This window comes from Gossypium arboreum, chromosome 13, assembly GCF_025698485.1.
Source record: "Gossypium arboreum isolate Shixiya-1 chromosome 13, ASM2569848v2, whole genome shotgun sequence".
Taxonomy (NCBI): domain Eukaryota; kingdom Viridiplantae; phylum Streptophyta; class Magnoliopsida; order Malvales; family Malvaceae; genus Gossypium; species Gossypium arboreum.
This window is the reverse complement of record NC_069082.1, coordinates 117,123,985-117,140,977: the sequence shown is the minus strand read 5'-3', so window position 1 is coordinate 117,140,977 and position 16,993 is coordinate 117,123,985. Positions and strand designations below refer to the sequence as shown.

At 34.8% G+C, this 16,993-nt stretch overlaps 1 long non-coding RNA gene across 1 annotated transcript; it reads right to left on the bottom strand.

Moving 5' to 3' along the window:
• Positions 1-13,608: 13,608 nt before the first annotated feature.
• Positions 13,609-15,732, bottom strand: LOC128286424 (uncharacterized). The gene is made up of 3 exons (XR_008276982.1): positions 15,487-15,732; positions 14,524-14,567; positions 13,609-13,632 (listed from the first exon to the last, which is right to left on the bottom strand). It is a non-coding gene; the product is annotated as an uncharacterized LOC128286424 (long non-coding RNA).
• Between the last annotated feature and the right edge of the window lie 1,261 nt (positions 15,733-16,993).

The following is a 16,993-nucleotide window of genomic DNA, read 5'->3' as shown; positions in this document are numbered from 1 at the left end:
ATATAAAAATAGTATATATTATTTTTAATTATATGTTATTTTATCATATTATTTATATTTCATTATATATATTTTATATTTTATTACATATCATATTCTATTATACATTATTCCTATATTATTTTCCTTTTATTATATATATCATTATTACATTATTTATTATTTATTAGTACATAAAATTAAAATTTGTAAATTATTATAAACTAATACATATATTATTAATATATATTTAATGTCTAATATTTTAAAATTTACTACAAAATTTTATTCCAATTTAACATATTATTATTTTTATAAGTATTAAGTTATTATATCATGTAGTGTATTTTGTATATATATATATTAATCATCTCTAAAACTCACCTTCATCTTTTATACTTTGTTTAAAATATTTTATTAAATACTTCATCTATTTTTTAAAATTTTGTATTTATTTTTATCTTTATTTTTGAATTATATGTTCATAGTTTTGTTTTTGTATCTTTTGTATTTACTTAATATTGTTTTAAAATGATAATGATATCTCACCACCTATTTGCTATTTTTATATTCATTGTTTACCATATTTGCATAAAATTGATGTTGTTTTAAGTTATATTTCCATGAAATATTATTATGTATGTATTATGTAGTCTATATTGTATTTTCATTGTTTTTATGATTATAACTGCATGAGATGATAATGTATATTATAATTTATGTCGTCATTCATCATTTGCCATATTATATTTGTATAAAGTGTTAAAGTATGTAGTTTATATTGTTTAGTATTAATATCGTAGTATGTTAAATGCATTATCACTTTTAAAAAACTTTATATTTCATTTGATCCAAAAAGATTTTAAAAAAATGAGGCAATGTTTTTTTGGTAGTTAGGAATTCGGGAAGTGGTGCCCTAATATGCTGGGTTGCGATTTCCCGTTTGTCTAAATGCCTAAAATATCCTTCTAAATAAGTTTTGAAAATCACAAGATGATTTTAGTTACGAAAGTTTAAGAATATCGTGTCCAATCATGCTGGATGTGATATTTATATTATTTTGAAGCGAAGGAATCTTGATTATTTTTAACTCAAATTATTATGGTTTTAAAAGAAATCTTATTTCTAAATTCTTTCAAACTTTTGACATTAAGGCAAAATTATCCAATTTGGTACCAATTTTGGGCGTTGCGAGGGTGCTAACCCTTCCTCGTATGTAACCGACTCCCGAACCTGTTTTCTCATAATTTCGTAGACCAAAGTATTTTATAAGGTGATCCAATCACACCCAAAAAGGTTGGTGGCGACTCCTGTTTTCAAAATACCCTCCCCTTTTAAAAAGAGGTTTCGACATTATCGTTTTCATATTATTTTATGTAAATATTTTCTTTGAAATCTATTATATATATATATATATATATATATATATGTTGTAGACACTCAATTTTGCCCGGGCCCAGAAATAAGTCCAAAAACAAAAATATAATAAACCCAAAAAAAAAATGAAGTCCAAGTTCAGTCCAGAATTACAAATATAATTTGGCCCGATCGGAATAGCCCATTACTTGAAAAGATTTAAGGTCCATCTACAAGCTTGACTCATATGGAAATATAATCTTCAATGATATGCAATCTTAGATATGATACAATCTTAGATATGATTGCAATCTTAGATATGATATGCAATCTTAGAAGATATGATTTTGTAATCTTAGAGATTTAATTTGTAGATACCTTTTAATCTTAACCGTTGATATAATTGATCTGTACACTATAAATAGAGGCCTCTCCCTTCATTGTTAACACACTTGAATTTTGGGAAGCAATAAGAATTCTTGAGAGCATTCACTCAAATTTCTCTCCCTCTTGCGTTCTTACTCTCTGTGGTTTGTTCTTATTTTATTCTTCGTCTATCTTAGTTTTTCAACCTTTTTTTATTTTAATTTCTTCATTTTTCAAATATGTATATTTATTCCTATTTTTATACATTTGATTATGTATTTTATATATTTTAATATTTAACCTTTTATATAGTTTATTTTCAAATATATATTTTCTATGCATGTATATATATTATATTATCATTTCATGTATTTTGAACTATTACATTATATTTTTTTAATTTGTAAATGTTCTATTTATTCATTTTTTAGTGAATGTCATTTATCTTATTTAGCATAGTTTCATTTTTTATAAGCTATATTTAATTATTTCTTTTATGTGCTATTTTATGATATATTTTGTTGTATAATTTTTGCATGTATTATGTTTTTCTTTTAGTTTACTCATGTTTTTATTTGTTTATTATCTTATATTTACCCTAGTATGATTTTTTTTATTAAACGTATGTTCATGTTATTTAGTTTTGTCTTAATGATATTATTTATGTTTGTATGGAAATGTTAGAATATTTTGTACATCTATGCTTCATGATGCATTAATATGTCATCCTAAAACGTCATTTAAAATAATATTCCAAGGTTTTTTTTTTTTTAAAAAAAAAGAGGCAATGCTTTATGTTTGGAAACTTCGAGAAAGGTAGTGCCCTAACTTACAGGGTTGCGACTTTTCTCGTTGAACAATTATTTCGAGATTTCAAAACATAGTGTCCTAACTTACTGGATATGGCGTTTTGTTGTTTCGAGATAGAAATTTTCGAAAGACGAGCTTAGTTTCGAAGGGTTTAAAATGTTGCGTCCTAACTTACTGGATGTGATGTTTTGACTCGTTTGAAATAAGTGAGCCTTAATTTTCAAAATTGAGACATTCTAATTAAAAGAGGTTTGCATCTTAAAACTTTCAAATTTCCGACATTAAAGACACTTGATAATCAATTAGGTACCAATTTTTGGGCGTTACGAGGGTGCTAACCCTTCCTCGTACGTAACCGACTCCCGAACCTGTTTTCTCATAATTTCGAGAACCAAAGTATTTTATAAGGTGATCCAATCACACCCAAAAAGGTTGGTGGCGACTCCTGTTTTCAAAATACCCTCCCCTTTTAAAAAGATGTTTTGACATTATCGTTTTCATATTATTTTATGTAAATATTTTCTTTGAAATCTATTTTATATATATATATATTGTAGACACTCAATTTTGCCCGGGCCCAGAAATAAGTCCAAAAACAAAAATATATTAAACCCAAAAAAAAATGAAGTCCAAGTTTAGTCCAGAATTACAAATATAATTTGGCCCGATCGGAATAGCCCATTACTTGAAAAGATTTAAGGTCCATCTACAAGCTTGACTCATATAGAAATATAATCTTCAATGATATGCAATCTTAGATATGATACAATCTTAGATATGATTGCAATCTTAGATATGATATGCAATCTTAGAAGATATGATTTTGTAATCTTAGAGATTTAATTTGTAGATACCTTTTAATCTTAACCATTGATGTAATTGATCTGTACCGTTGGATTTGAGGAGGTTCAACTATAAATATAATTCTTGAGAGCATTCACTCAAATTTCTCTCCCTCTTGCATTCTTACTCTCTGTGGTTTGTTCTTATTTTATTCTTCGTCTATCTTAGTTTTTCAACCTTTTTTTTATTTTAATTTCTTCATTTTTCAAATATGTATATTTATTCCTATTTTTTATACATTTGATTATGTATTTTATATATTTTAATATTTAACCTTTTTATATAGTTTATTTTCAAATATATATTTTCTATGCATGTATATATATTATATTATCATTTCATGTATTTTGAACTATTACATTATATTTTTTAATTTGTAAATGTTCTATTTATTCATTTTTTAGTGTATGTCATTTATCTTATTTGTGCATAGTTTCATTTTTTTATAAGCTATATTTAATTAATTCTTTTATGTGCTATTTTATGATATATTTTGTTGTATAATTTTTGCATGTATTATGTTTTTATTTTAGTTTACTCATGTTTTTATTTGTTTATTATCTTATATTTACCCTAGTATGATTTTTTTATTAAACGTATGTTCATGTTATTTAGTTTTGTCTTAATGATATTATTTATTTTTGTATGGAAATGTTAGAATATTTTGTACATCTATGCTTCATGATGCATTAATATGTCATCCTAAAACGTCATTTAAAATAATATTCCAAGGTTTTTTTTTTTAAAAAAAGAGGCAATGCTTGATGTTTGGAAACTTCGAGAAAGGTAGTGCCCTAACTTACAAGGTTGTGACTTTTCTCGTTGAATTCGAATAGTCAAGCACCCTTCTAAGTGATTTTGAGTTTTCAAAACTTAAACAATTATTTCGAGATTTCAAAACATAGTGTCCTAACTTACTGGATATGGCGTTTTGTTGTTTCGAGATAGAAATTTTAGAAAGACGAGCTTAGTTTCGAAGGTTTTAAAATGTTGCGTCCTAACTTACTGGATGTGAAGTTTTGACTCGTTTGAAATAAGTGAGCCTTAATTTTCAAAATTGAGACATTCTAATTAAAAGAGGTTTGCATCTTAAAACTTTCAAATTTCCGACATTAAAGACACTTGATAATCAATTAGGTACCAATTTTTGGGCGTTACGAGGGTGCTAACCCTTCCTCGTACGTAATCGACTCCCAAATCCGTTTTCTCGACTTTCGTAGACCAAAATTAATGTTTTAAAACAAAACATTTTATAAGGTGATCCAATCACACCTAAAAAGATTGGTGGCGACTCCCGTTTTCGTTTTTCTTAAAGTCGATTCCCATTTTCCAAAACTCGATTTAAAAATGGTTTCGATAGCTTGGCGACTCCGCTGGGGACTTCATAAGAGAGTCAAGCCGTGTAATTGATTATCTCTTGTCTTAATGTTGGAAATTAAAAATTTTAAAATCTAACCCTCTTTGCATTACATGTGTTGCTATATTCTGATGCGCATTGCATTTGCATGACCGTTGTGGTCACACCCTTAAGTGGGAGTGAGAAACTACGCCTTCGTGAGGCTTTCGCCTCCGTGCAGGATAGTGGATCACTTTCGGGATACATCCGTACCTATGGTTTCGTGAGATTTTCATCTCTGTGTAGCCATAGGGAAATGTACACCCTTGAACTGAACTCGATTCAAATGAGCCTATAATGGGTGAGATTCGAGGAATCTACTGGTTCAGGTACCTCAAACTTTAGAACCAACCTCATATAGAAAACCCGTAAGAGCCCAACTTGGTTAGAGTTAAACTTTAGATATTACCCTTATAAATTATCGTTGAGATTTATTGATATCATGTGATACTAACTATTTCTTTTCTTTTGTTCGCATGTCATTTTGCATTTACAAAGGTATCGATTGACGGTCAGTTTCTAAGTTAGGAAGTTTTATTATGGAGAACGGACTTCTTGATAGAGTGGAGGGCAACGCTAACGTCCATAGATGGTCTGAGCAAACTCAACTAAAAAAGGGCGACAGTATAACTATGGGATATGTGTCGGAGCTGTCAGATTATACTCATATTAGTGTCACACAAAATAATCTCCAAGAGCTTAAGGAAATTTGGGATCAGTGGGGCTATGAGACCAAACAGTTATTCTACGATAGTTACGGAGACTTACCTTACTTGCTCGATGTTCAGGTAGATGAGCACTTGTTCTGAGCCCTTGCTCAGTTTTGGAACCCAGCCTACAGTTGTTTCACTTTTGGGGAAGTAGACTTGGTTCCTACCATGGAGGAGTACACTGCCTTACTACGTTGTCCCAGGTTTCAGAGTGATAGGATCTATTCTCGAGCTTCTTGTGTCCTTACCTTTTGGAAGAAATTAATGACTATTACGAGGATGAGCGAGCAGTGGATCACGACCAGAATTAAAGAGAAAGGTGAGTGCAAGTGCATTTCCTGGGATGCTTTAAAAGATCTGATTTTGACACACCCCGATGAGACGAAGAAGGTAGATGTTTTTGCCTTAAGTTTGTATGGACTAATGGTTTTCCCTAGGGCTTTAGGATATGTGGACGAGGCAACCACGGATCTTTTTCATCAACTCAGTAAAAGTCACTTCCGTCCCTACAATTTTAGCGGAGACATTCAGGTCCTTAGGTGCATGTAGGAGGGCTGGTGCAGGCAGGTTTGTTGGTTATTCTCAGTTACTTTTAGCTTGATTCTACAGTCACTTTTGATTGACAGATAGGGTGGTTTGTCTGGTCTTCTTCGAGGATTACTCCCTGTTGAAGGACATAGCAGCTTCAACGACGAGAGTTGATGTTCCTGAAAAAAATTGGATAGCGTTACTTCAGAACCTACAGTCAAAGGATGTGGAGTGGAGGGCTCCATGGATGATTCCTGGTGAGATTCTTTACCAATGCGGCAGTTTTGATTGGGTTCCTTTATTGGGAATTTGGGGTGCCATTTGTTATGCCCCTTTGCTTGTGTTGAGGTAACATGGATTGAGACAGTTCATACCGACAACTTACGGTTTGGTTCAGAGTGAGTTCATAGAGGAGCTGACTACAAGAGAAAGGTCAGTGAGATCTCTAGTGCTTGGAACAAGACTTGTCGATTAAAGGGAGTAGTTATTAGCCCTGCTACGGCTCCGGAGTACGTCGAGTGGAGAGGCAGAAGAACTAATGATAACATCCCTAAGCCAAGCGTGGAAGGAGCTCGACCGATAGAGGAATATTTGCAAGCGATGCCCTCGGAGTTAGAAATTATGAAGCAAGAGTTCGAGAGAAATAACTTAGAGTTCGAGAAAAGGATAGCAAAGCTTGAAGAAGAAAAGATGTACTTGAGCTTAGACGTCGATGTTCAAAATATGGAGGTCGAGAAAGAGAGAAAGATCGAGGAAGATCGAGATGATTTGAAAGAGCATTACAAAAAGGCACAAGTATCCTTAAAAAGAGCGAGAATAGGAGGGTCTTCGGATCAGTTGCAGAAAGAGGTCCAAGAGGAAAAACCTAAAGCCGAGTATTGGGAGAGGAAGTTCCAAGAGATACAGTCGCAGAATTTGGCATTAAAGGAAGAGAATAAAGGGTTAAAGACCAAGGTAACTGTGCTTGGAAGATCCCTTCGTTGGCATCGAAACCATGATCCTACGGTCGAGTTAAAAGAACTAAAAAGTAAGATTGAAGATTTGGAAGTGGCATTGCATGATGATGAACTTCGAATTGAGCAGCTCGAGGCACAAGAAGACTATCTGAAGGGAGAACTTCATCAGTCTATAGGACAGGTCAGAGAAAGGGATCACGTTATTGGTGAAGCTGTAGCCCAGATTCAAGGGGTTGCTGAATATGTGCAAGACTTGGCAATACGAGCTGATGTATTAAGTCTGATGTGCGGATCGTCGTCTAATATAGGACGAGAGTTAGCCCTTTTATTAGATAGAGTTAAAACTTTGGGCATTAGGGCGAAAGCGTATTTGTAATCCATTTATATGTAAAGATATTCTTTTTCTAAATAAAGTTTTCTAAATGAGATTGAATCGAGATCAATACCTTTTGCATTCATTTGCATCTTATAGCATTTCGTTGAATCATTTGCATTCAAAATTATAAAAAGACCTTAATTAGTTAAAGTTATTAAAAAGAGAAAGAAAGAGAGAGAGAGAGAGAAGAGGGTCACGGTTGAGTGAAAAAGAAGTTGAATGGGAATTAACGACGTTCCCTTACATATCCCTGACTTTTGTGTCAGGAGGGAGAGCTTACCAGGAGAAAGGGGTGTTTGGAAATGAAAATCATCCCATCAATGTCATACATGAGGAAGGGACTGAACAAAGAAACCTTGAGGGCATTCGCCCTTAGGAACCGGGAAGTTCTTGAAACAATTGGACTGCAGAAGAACTTCCTTTAATCTTTAGGAATTTTACGGAGTAATATTCAGAACACTCTTGTTGCTCTAAAGCCTAGGAGTAATGAGATTTCTTTTGAGAAGTGGGCTCATGTTCAGACATTTTTATTTTCAATAAAACATACTTTTATTATTTATCCGAGTAAATATTCTTTGATTCTGATTCTTTTGACCTTTGACATTCTTTATAAATGTTCATTTCATGTAAATAGTCATTCTTGAATTCCTTGTATATTCTTTTTTGTGCCTATCACAGATCCCTAGATATCAATGACACGGGCAACGATACTACAGATTTAGAGTTCCTTTTGAGTGCGATATGTGTTTAGAGGAATCTCAGTACTTTGAAGGACAAAAATTGTGACTTGTTTCTGAATTTGTTGAAAATGGCTTTTACCCCATGAAGTGGTGGTAGGAAATATAGCCTTAGAGGAAAGAAAGATTGCGAAATTGGAATTAGTTGAGGAGACAAAACAAGACCTTGTTGAGACTATTATGGGAATTGAAAAATGTGGTCCAAAACCGTACGTAGGAGGATTTGCAATTGCCAGGATAAACATGAGGTTTTGGGGCACTGTTAGTCCACTATGGAAAGGGATCGCATCAGTTGTACAATGAATGCCAAATTTAAAGGAGTCAAGACTTATGGGGCATGTATGTTATTGGCACGAGCTCGTCAAAAGTTTCAAGCTGACAATGACTCATCTTTGTGGACGTCAACTACTCCATTAAGAGGGGGAGATAGCTTCATATGCTAATATTACAAAGTCAAAAGTCATCCATTTCCAAAAAAAAAAAAAATTATATATGACTGCACAATGCCAAAAGTTTGCAGTCTTTTCAAAGATAATGCGCCATACCACAGTACAACAAAGGTTGCCAAAAGAAAAGAAAAAGAAGAAAAAAACAAATTACAGAAGATGATCGAGACTGGTAAAAATTGGCATAAGAAACTACCGCCTACTCTCTATGCTTACGCTAGGGCAAACACCTTCAATTCCAGTTGTTTCAAAGGTTCCAACCATCATCCTTGAAATGAGTGCATTGTTTGGCTTTCCTGAGTAGTCTGATGTGCCGTCAATAGCTACAATGGTTAGCTCCAGGCGGTGGCCATTGATTTCTAGCTATGGGGCATCAGGCCATACACAGTCTCTGAAGCTTAAAATGATAGATTCTTTCTTCAAAACCAGTTTCTGACAAATTGGATGACAGTATCATGAAGGAAGCTCTCTTAGACTTCTATACATGTTCAGGGAAGAGGAAACCTGATCAAATCATTATTTTCAGGGATGGGGTTAGCGAGTCTCAATTCAATCAAGTTTTGATCAAGTTATTGAGGCTTGCAAGTTCCTTAACGAGAAGTGGAACCCTAAATATTGTGGTTATTGTTGTACGAAAAACCATCATACCAAGTTTTTTCAGCAGGGATCTCCTAACAATGTGCTACATGGTACTATCATTGACAACAAAGTATGTCATCCAAAGAACAATGATTTTTACCTTGGTACCCATGCTGGAATGATTGGAATCACGAGGCAGACCCACTATCATGTTCTCTTAGACCAAGCTGGGTTTTCGGTTGATGATCTGTAAGAGTTTGTTCATTCTCTATCCTATATGTATCAAAGGAGCACCACAACTCTATTTTTTGTAGCTCCTATTTGCTACGCTCTTTTGGTAGCTTCATAGTTGGGGGCAATTTATGAAGATTAGGGATGCTTCAGAAATATCATCGAGTCATGGTAGGATGTATGCTCCGGGAGTAATCTCTGTACCTCAGCTTTCCAGGTTGAAGGATAAAGTCAGCAACTTCATTCTTGTCTGCTGAGAATCATTGAACCATTTTTTTTTTTGTAGGGTTTGGCAAACAACAGCCAGGACTGCTGCTGGGGCAATCCCTTTCTCATGGGTTTATAAATCAAGATTTTTCCTCCAAACTTTGATGGAGTCAAGAATTGAATACCTCTAGTAAACTTAACTTGAAAGTATTCATCCTAAGCAAATGTACCAAGAATGGATGATACAGACTTATGACAAAGAAGGTTCGTCCAAAAGAATTTCATAAAGGAAACCTTGTGCTGAAAGAGATCCTTCCCATGCAAAAGGATGCCGAATTGAAAAGGGCCATATGTTGCGAAGAGGGCTTTCTCTAGAGGTGCACTGATTTTGACAAGAAATGGATAGGAAGAATTTATCTAATCCAGTGAATTCGGACTCGGTCAAGGAGTACTTTGTTTAAAGGAGAAGGAAAGCCAAGGTGAAAACCCGCAAAGGGCACTTTGGGACTTCTATTTCAAAAAAAAAGAAAAGAAAAAGAGAAAAAAGAAAAAAAATGAAAAAAGAAAAAAGAAAAAAGAAAAATTGAGAGGCCATGGTGAAAACCCGCAAAGGGCGCCTTAAGACCAAAGGGGTTTTGAGTTGAAAACCCGAAAGGGCAGCTCAAATTTGGAAAGCCATGCAGTAGTAACCTTGCTATACCGGATTCAACGAGAAGTGAAGTATGTTACATATCGAGGCATCAACGAATTACTTTGGATCTTTTAAACACATGTTGAACTCAAGAAAGTCTTCATGGAGCTGGTGTATAGACGCTCAAGCGGCGATATCTGGGGCATCTGATTTCTGTCCTATTTACTATCTTTGGATTCTTTTTCTTTGCAAAGATATGTTCTCAGGTTAATCTTTTTTCATTCCTTCCAATAATGTGTCCAAATCTAATTATCCTCAGGATCAGTTTATTTGTCTCCTATTATTCATAAAACATGTTGCATTGAAATAATGATAGATGAACTAAAATATCTTCACAAACGAAGTTTTGCATATTACTCTGGAAATTTCTAGATAATACAAGAAACTGAAACAAGACAATTGTTTAAGGAATTCTCATATGTATGGGTTGGAGATACTCGAGAGATTTTCTTCTTCAGTTTAAAAGGTGGTTGGACGTTTTAAGCAATATTGATCTTAAGAAAGGATCATTTCATAAACATCTTCAGTGGGTCGTAACATTCAGAGAATGGTACGGTAGACCAAATTGATGGAGAATATTCGAGGCATACGAGCAGAGTATGATTGATATGTCGAGACGAACAAGGTGGAAAGCTCGATAGATGAATGAGTGGTGACATCTAGGATAGGGGTCATGTTCACAACATTTTGTATCATAACATGTTTAATTAGAAAAATTCGACTCACTTCGATCATAGCATCCCAATTAGCAGGCATAATCATTCTACAGGTTATCAAAGATGACGCGTCTTAATCCCCTAAGCGGTAGGGTAATAGGCCGCAGCATAGCAGATCTGGCTGAAGCAAGATCCAAGATGGTTTGGCATCCTTGTGCTTACAAGGAGCAAATTGAAGACATAGCTGATTTGGTTTTCGCGTGCTTACGCTGAAGCAAATCTAAGATGATTTGGCATCTCTGTATTGTCAGAGAACAAATCGAAGTTTGGCATCTCCATTTCGACGGAGAGCAGATACATAGCAGATCTAACCTTCAGATGTTTATACTGAAGCAGATCCAAGATGGTTTGGCATCCTTGTGCTTACAAGGAACAAATCAAAGACATAGCTGATTTGGCTTTCACGTGTTTACGCTGAAGCAAATCTAAGATGATTTGGCATCTCTGTATTGTCAGAGAACAAATCAAAGTCTGGAATCTCCATTTTGACGGAGTGCAGATACATAGCAGATCTAACCTTCAGATGTTTATACTGAAGCAGATCCAAGATGGTTTAGCATCCTTGTGCTTACAAGGAACAAATCAAAGACATAGCTGATTTGACTTTCACGTGCTTACGATGAAGCAAATCTAAGATGATTTGGCATCTCTGTATTGTCAGAGGACAAATCGAAGTCTGGCATCTCCATTTCGACGGAGAGCAGATACATAGCAGATCTAACCTTTAGATGACTGAAGTAGATCCAAGATGGTTTGGCATCCTTGTGCTTACAAGGAACAAATCGAAGACGTAGCTGATTTGGTTTTCGCGTGCTTACGCTGAAGCAAATCTAAGATGATTTGGCATCTCTGTATTGTTAGAGAACAAATCGAAGAAACAGATTTGGCGTTTCTGTATTCGGCAGAGAGCAGATCGAAGATATCAACAGGATAGTCATAAGTTTACAAGAAGCAGATTAAAGGCATGGCCGATCTGACCTTCAGATGATTTTACTGAAGCAGATCCAAGATGATTTGGCATCCTTGTGTTCACAAGGAGCAAATCAGAGACAAAGCAGATTTGGCTTTCACGTGTTTATGCTGAAGCAGATCTAAGATGATTTGGCATCTCTGTATTGTCAAAAAAAACAAATCGAAGAAGCGGATTTGGCGTCTCTGTGTTCGACGGAGAGCAGATCGAAGATATCAACATGACAGTCTTAAGTTTGCAGTGAAGTAGATTGAAGCCGTCAAGAGGCCATTTAAAGAAGATCAAGGATCAAGAAATCAAGACTCTGCGAGCTCGAGCAAAATTGGTCCTTTTATAGTCTTTGCTCTATTCCTGTTACACAGCAATGAGCAAAGAGGGGCAGCTGTAGACACTCAATTTTTCCCGCCCAGAAATAAGTCCAAAAACAAAAATATAATAAACCCCAAAAAAAAATGAAGTCCAAGTTCAGTCCAGAATTACAAATATAATTTGGCCCAATCGGAATGGCCCATTACTTGAAAAGATTTAAGGTCCATCTACAAGCTTGACTCATATGGAAATATAATCTTCAATGATATGCAATCTTAGATATGATATGCAATCTTAGAAGATATGATTTTGTAATCTTAGAGATTTAATTTGTAGATACCTTTTAATCTAAATGTTGATGTAATTGATTTGTACCGTTGGATTTGAGAAGGTTCAACTATAAATAGAGGCCCCTCCCTTCATTGTAAACACACTTGAGTTTTAGGAAGCAATAAGAATTCTTGAGAGCATTCACTCAAATTTCTCTCCCTCTTGCGTTCTTACTCTCTGTGGTTTGTTCTTATTTTATTCTTCGTCTATCTTAGTTTTTCAACCTTTTTTTTTATTTTAATTTCTTCATTTTACAAATATGTATATTTATTCCTATCTTTTATACATTTGATTATGTATTTTATATATTATAATATTTAACCTTTTATATAGTTTATTTTCAAATATATATTATATTATCATTTCATGTATTTTGAACTATTGCATTATATTTTTTTAATTTGTAAATGTTCTATTTATTCATTTTTTTAGTGTATGTCATTTATCTTATTTGTGCATAGTTTCATTTTTTTATAAGCTATATTTAATTATGTAGCACCCCAAACCCAGCCCAGAAGTTATGGCCAGATCCGGCATGCCACATCAAAAACGTTAAAAAAAATTTTATTCTAAGTCTAGAAAATCGTACTTGATGTTCAAAAGAATAATTCATTAAGGGTTAAAGTGAATGGAAGCTGTGCACCAGGTAGGAAACCGGAAAAGAGGTGGTGAGTTCATCGGACTGCTTAAGTACCAAGCTCCCTTCGGATCCATCCTAGACATGCATACCGCCATTGCCACACCTTAACGTCATGGATATTTCTAGGAAACCAATTTGATTAAGTCATTTTTAGGAAAAGTGATTAATTTTGGAAAATACTTTCATTGCGGAAGCTTTGCTTGTTGTCGTGTTATTTTGAAATCAATTGTTATTTTTGAAAACGCGCCCTAAAGCTATCCAATTTCGACAGTTAAAATAAGTATTACCTAATACATATTAAAACCATCAAAAATAATTAAGCGGCCTTATTACATTTAAAAACCCAAAACTTCAAACGTAAATAAAAGGATGTCCATTCACGGAAGAAAATCAAACTTTGAACGGTGGCCACTCCGAATTCCTCACGACTCCAAGCCCACTATGGTTGGGGATTTCCTGCGTGGATGAAAATAAAAGGGGTGAGTTTGGGGAAACTCAGTGTGTAAGGAAAACCCATTCAAAGCCCAAGTCAGCTCAAGCCCATTGGGCCTAAGCCCATTCAAGTAACAGTGGTACTGGGCCAGAGCCCTTTTCAGATTACAATAAACTGGGCCTTAGCCCCTTATTCAGATAACAGTATGGCCCATAGGCCTATTTCAAAATACATGCAACATCAGTAAACATATGCAAGCCCATTTGGGAAGACTACTCAACCCACCAACCACTACACTCCACCCGTACCAGCCATACACTCCATGTGGGGAATAGCTCAACCCACCCATTGACACTCCACGATTGCAAACATTCTTTGCTCGATTATCAATAAATTGAGGCAAAGCCTCCAGTACGTGGACAAGCCACTTTCAGTACTTCCTCCGTCAATATCCCAATCCCATGCATCAGATAATAACAACATTGCATGCAGTAAATAGCAACAGTCAAACATGCATTTAGGTCAATTTAACCCTAGGGGTATTTCGGTAATTTATCTCCCAGGGGTAAAACTGTAAATTTTCCACTTTTAAAGGTATTTCAGTAATTTATCTATTTTAGGGTTTTTCATGCATATTCTTACCTTTCACGTACTAACAGAATTACGTACCAAGGGTTCTTACCGAATTGGGCACGTTGGCCCATCATTCCAATTTTGGCCCATTAAGCCCAAAAATATCGAGGGCACAAAAATTATGCACTTTGCAGTCCAAACATTGCAGCTTACCAAAAACCTTAATCGATTTACCTCACGAGCATTCGCACACTCGCAAATCTACAAAATACCGATTTTTGGCATTTCGGCTTTTCGGCTTTTGCCGATCTAGACTAAGAAAGAGGGTGTTAGTTACACACCTGTTTGCAACGATATGCTGACGAGATCCACACACACGAACTGCCTACAATTGGATTACTAACACGTTAATCTAACTATTCAAACACGAACTACATATTAACCTCATACCATATTCGGCCAACCACACCTACAGATCATAGTAAGCTTATAAGAAATCAATAAGCAACTCATTAACAAATTTTTGTCAATGTTTACCACATAATCATAATTTCACTGCAAACTGTCTTCCTGAACAACAGTCACTAAATTATTTATAACTGGAGCTACGAAACTCCAAATCAAGTGCCGTTAATTTTCCCTGAAAATAGACTCATATATCTTCTATCCATAAAATTTTTAGAATTTTTGGTTTAGCCAATAAATACCAGAATTTTCTCAAAGTTTCCCATGTTTCACTGTTTGACTAATCTGACCATCCTTCATTACGAATCAAATTTCTCATTGTACAGAATTCAAAATATGTTCTTGTTTATTTCATTAGAAACTAGACTCAATAAGCTTTAATTACATAATTTATTCAGCTTCTAATTCATCTCCCACAATTTATGGTGATTTTCCAAAGTCACGTTACTGCTGCTGTCCCAAGCAGATTTATTACCAAATCACTCTTTCATACACCTATCTTGCATGCGTGTTATTTAAACATGTATATCACCAATCAATCATCACATATCTATGATTTTTACTTAAGCATAATCTCCATTTCATCATTTTAAAGCACAACATGTTAGCCGATTTTTCCCTTTAGCATCTAAGGCACATGCATGCTCATTTGTTTGGCTCAACTTTACATATCTTCTATTTTTCATCAAAAGAACATGAAACAACAACCATTTCCTTCATTTTAATTCATGACCAAATGCTCACAACACAACTAAAAATCAAATTATACTTCAAGAGTTAAGGTAGAATCAAGAAGAACTCATGAGCCTCAAAATAGAAGCAAGGTACCAAGAACTTACCTTCAATTTTCCTCCTCCTAATGACCAAATACTCAAGAGCTTTCTCTTCTCTAACTTTCAGCTATGATGAACAAAGATGGACAAAACTTTGTTCTTTTCACCCCTTTTTCTTTTAATAAAACTTCATATTTCATCCATTTAATTCTTTAATACAAAAGACATGAAATTCTTATCATGAAACATTTACCTAACCCATTATCATGAAACATTTACCTAACCCATTATCATGGAACATTTACCTAACCTATTATCATGAAACATTTACCTAACCCATTATCATGGAACATTTTCCTAACCTATTATCAAAGAATATTTACCTAACCTATTATCAATTTGTATCAATTTGTACCATAAATTATGGATATCAAGTGTACATTTTGTCTATAACAACATGATGGCTGGCCACTTCATGTAAAATGGGAGGTTTGTCATGCAAATCCTCCTATTTTGCACTCCTATTTATTTGGCCACTTCAATTTAGCCTATAGCATTTTCAAACATTTTCACATAGGTCCTATTTCATAATTTCACCCCCTTTTTCTTATGGAACAAAAATTAACTAAAATTGTCGGGTTCTATCTTAAGTTTGGGCTTTCTAGAGGCCCACTAACATAATTAAACCTATGCCAACATTCACAGAATTCCCGAAAATTGAGGCGTTACAACTCTACCCTCCTTAAAGAAATTTCGTCCTTGAAATTTACCTAATCCAAACAGATGAGGGTATTGTTTGTTGCATCGTCTCTTCGCTCCCAAACTCGAAGTTTCCTTCCTTAACTTGTTGAAAGCGGCGACCAAAGACTCATCGTTCAACTGTTTTCCTTAATCTGATCCACCAGTTGGCCTCACTTGCAACTCACCAACAGACTTCCATCATCATATGAGACTCAGACGAGCAAACATTGCTCTCGGATCGAATCTGACTCTACGACTTAGAGCATCGGCTACCACATTAGCCTTGCTTGGGTGATACTCGATCGAGCAGTCATAATCCTTAAGCAACTCAATCCATCTCCTTTGCCTAAGGTTCAGCTCCTTCTAAGTCAACAAATACTTAAGACTCTTATGGTCAGTGTATATAATACACCTTTCTCCGTACAAGTAATGTCTCCAAATCTTAAGTGCAAATATTACTGCTGCCAACTCTAAATCATGAGTCAAATAGTTTCCCTCATGAGGCTTAAGCTATCGTGATGTATATGCAACCACCTTACCCTCTTGCATTAACACGCAGCCCAAACCCACGTGTGATGCGTCACTGTACACAGTAAAATCATTCCCAGACTCCGGCTGAATTAACACAAGTGCTTCAGTCAGAACTTTCTTCAACTTCTCAAAAGCTTCCTGCTGTTTCTTAGTCCATACAAATGGTACTCCTTTCCTTATGTGTTTTGTCAGAGGTGCTGGCATCACAGAAAAAACCTTCCACAAACCTTCTGTAGTATCCTGCCAGTCCTAGGAAACTTTGAATTTCTGACACCGTCCTAGGTGGCTTCCACTCCAAAAT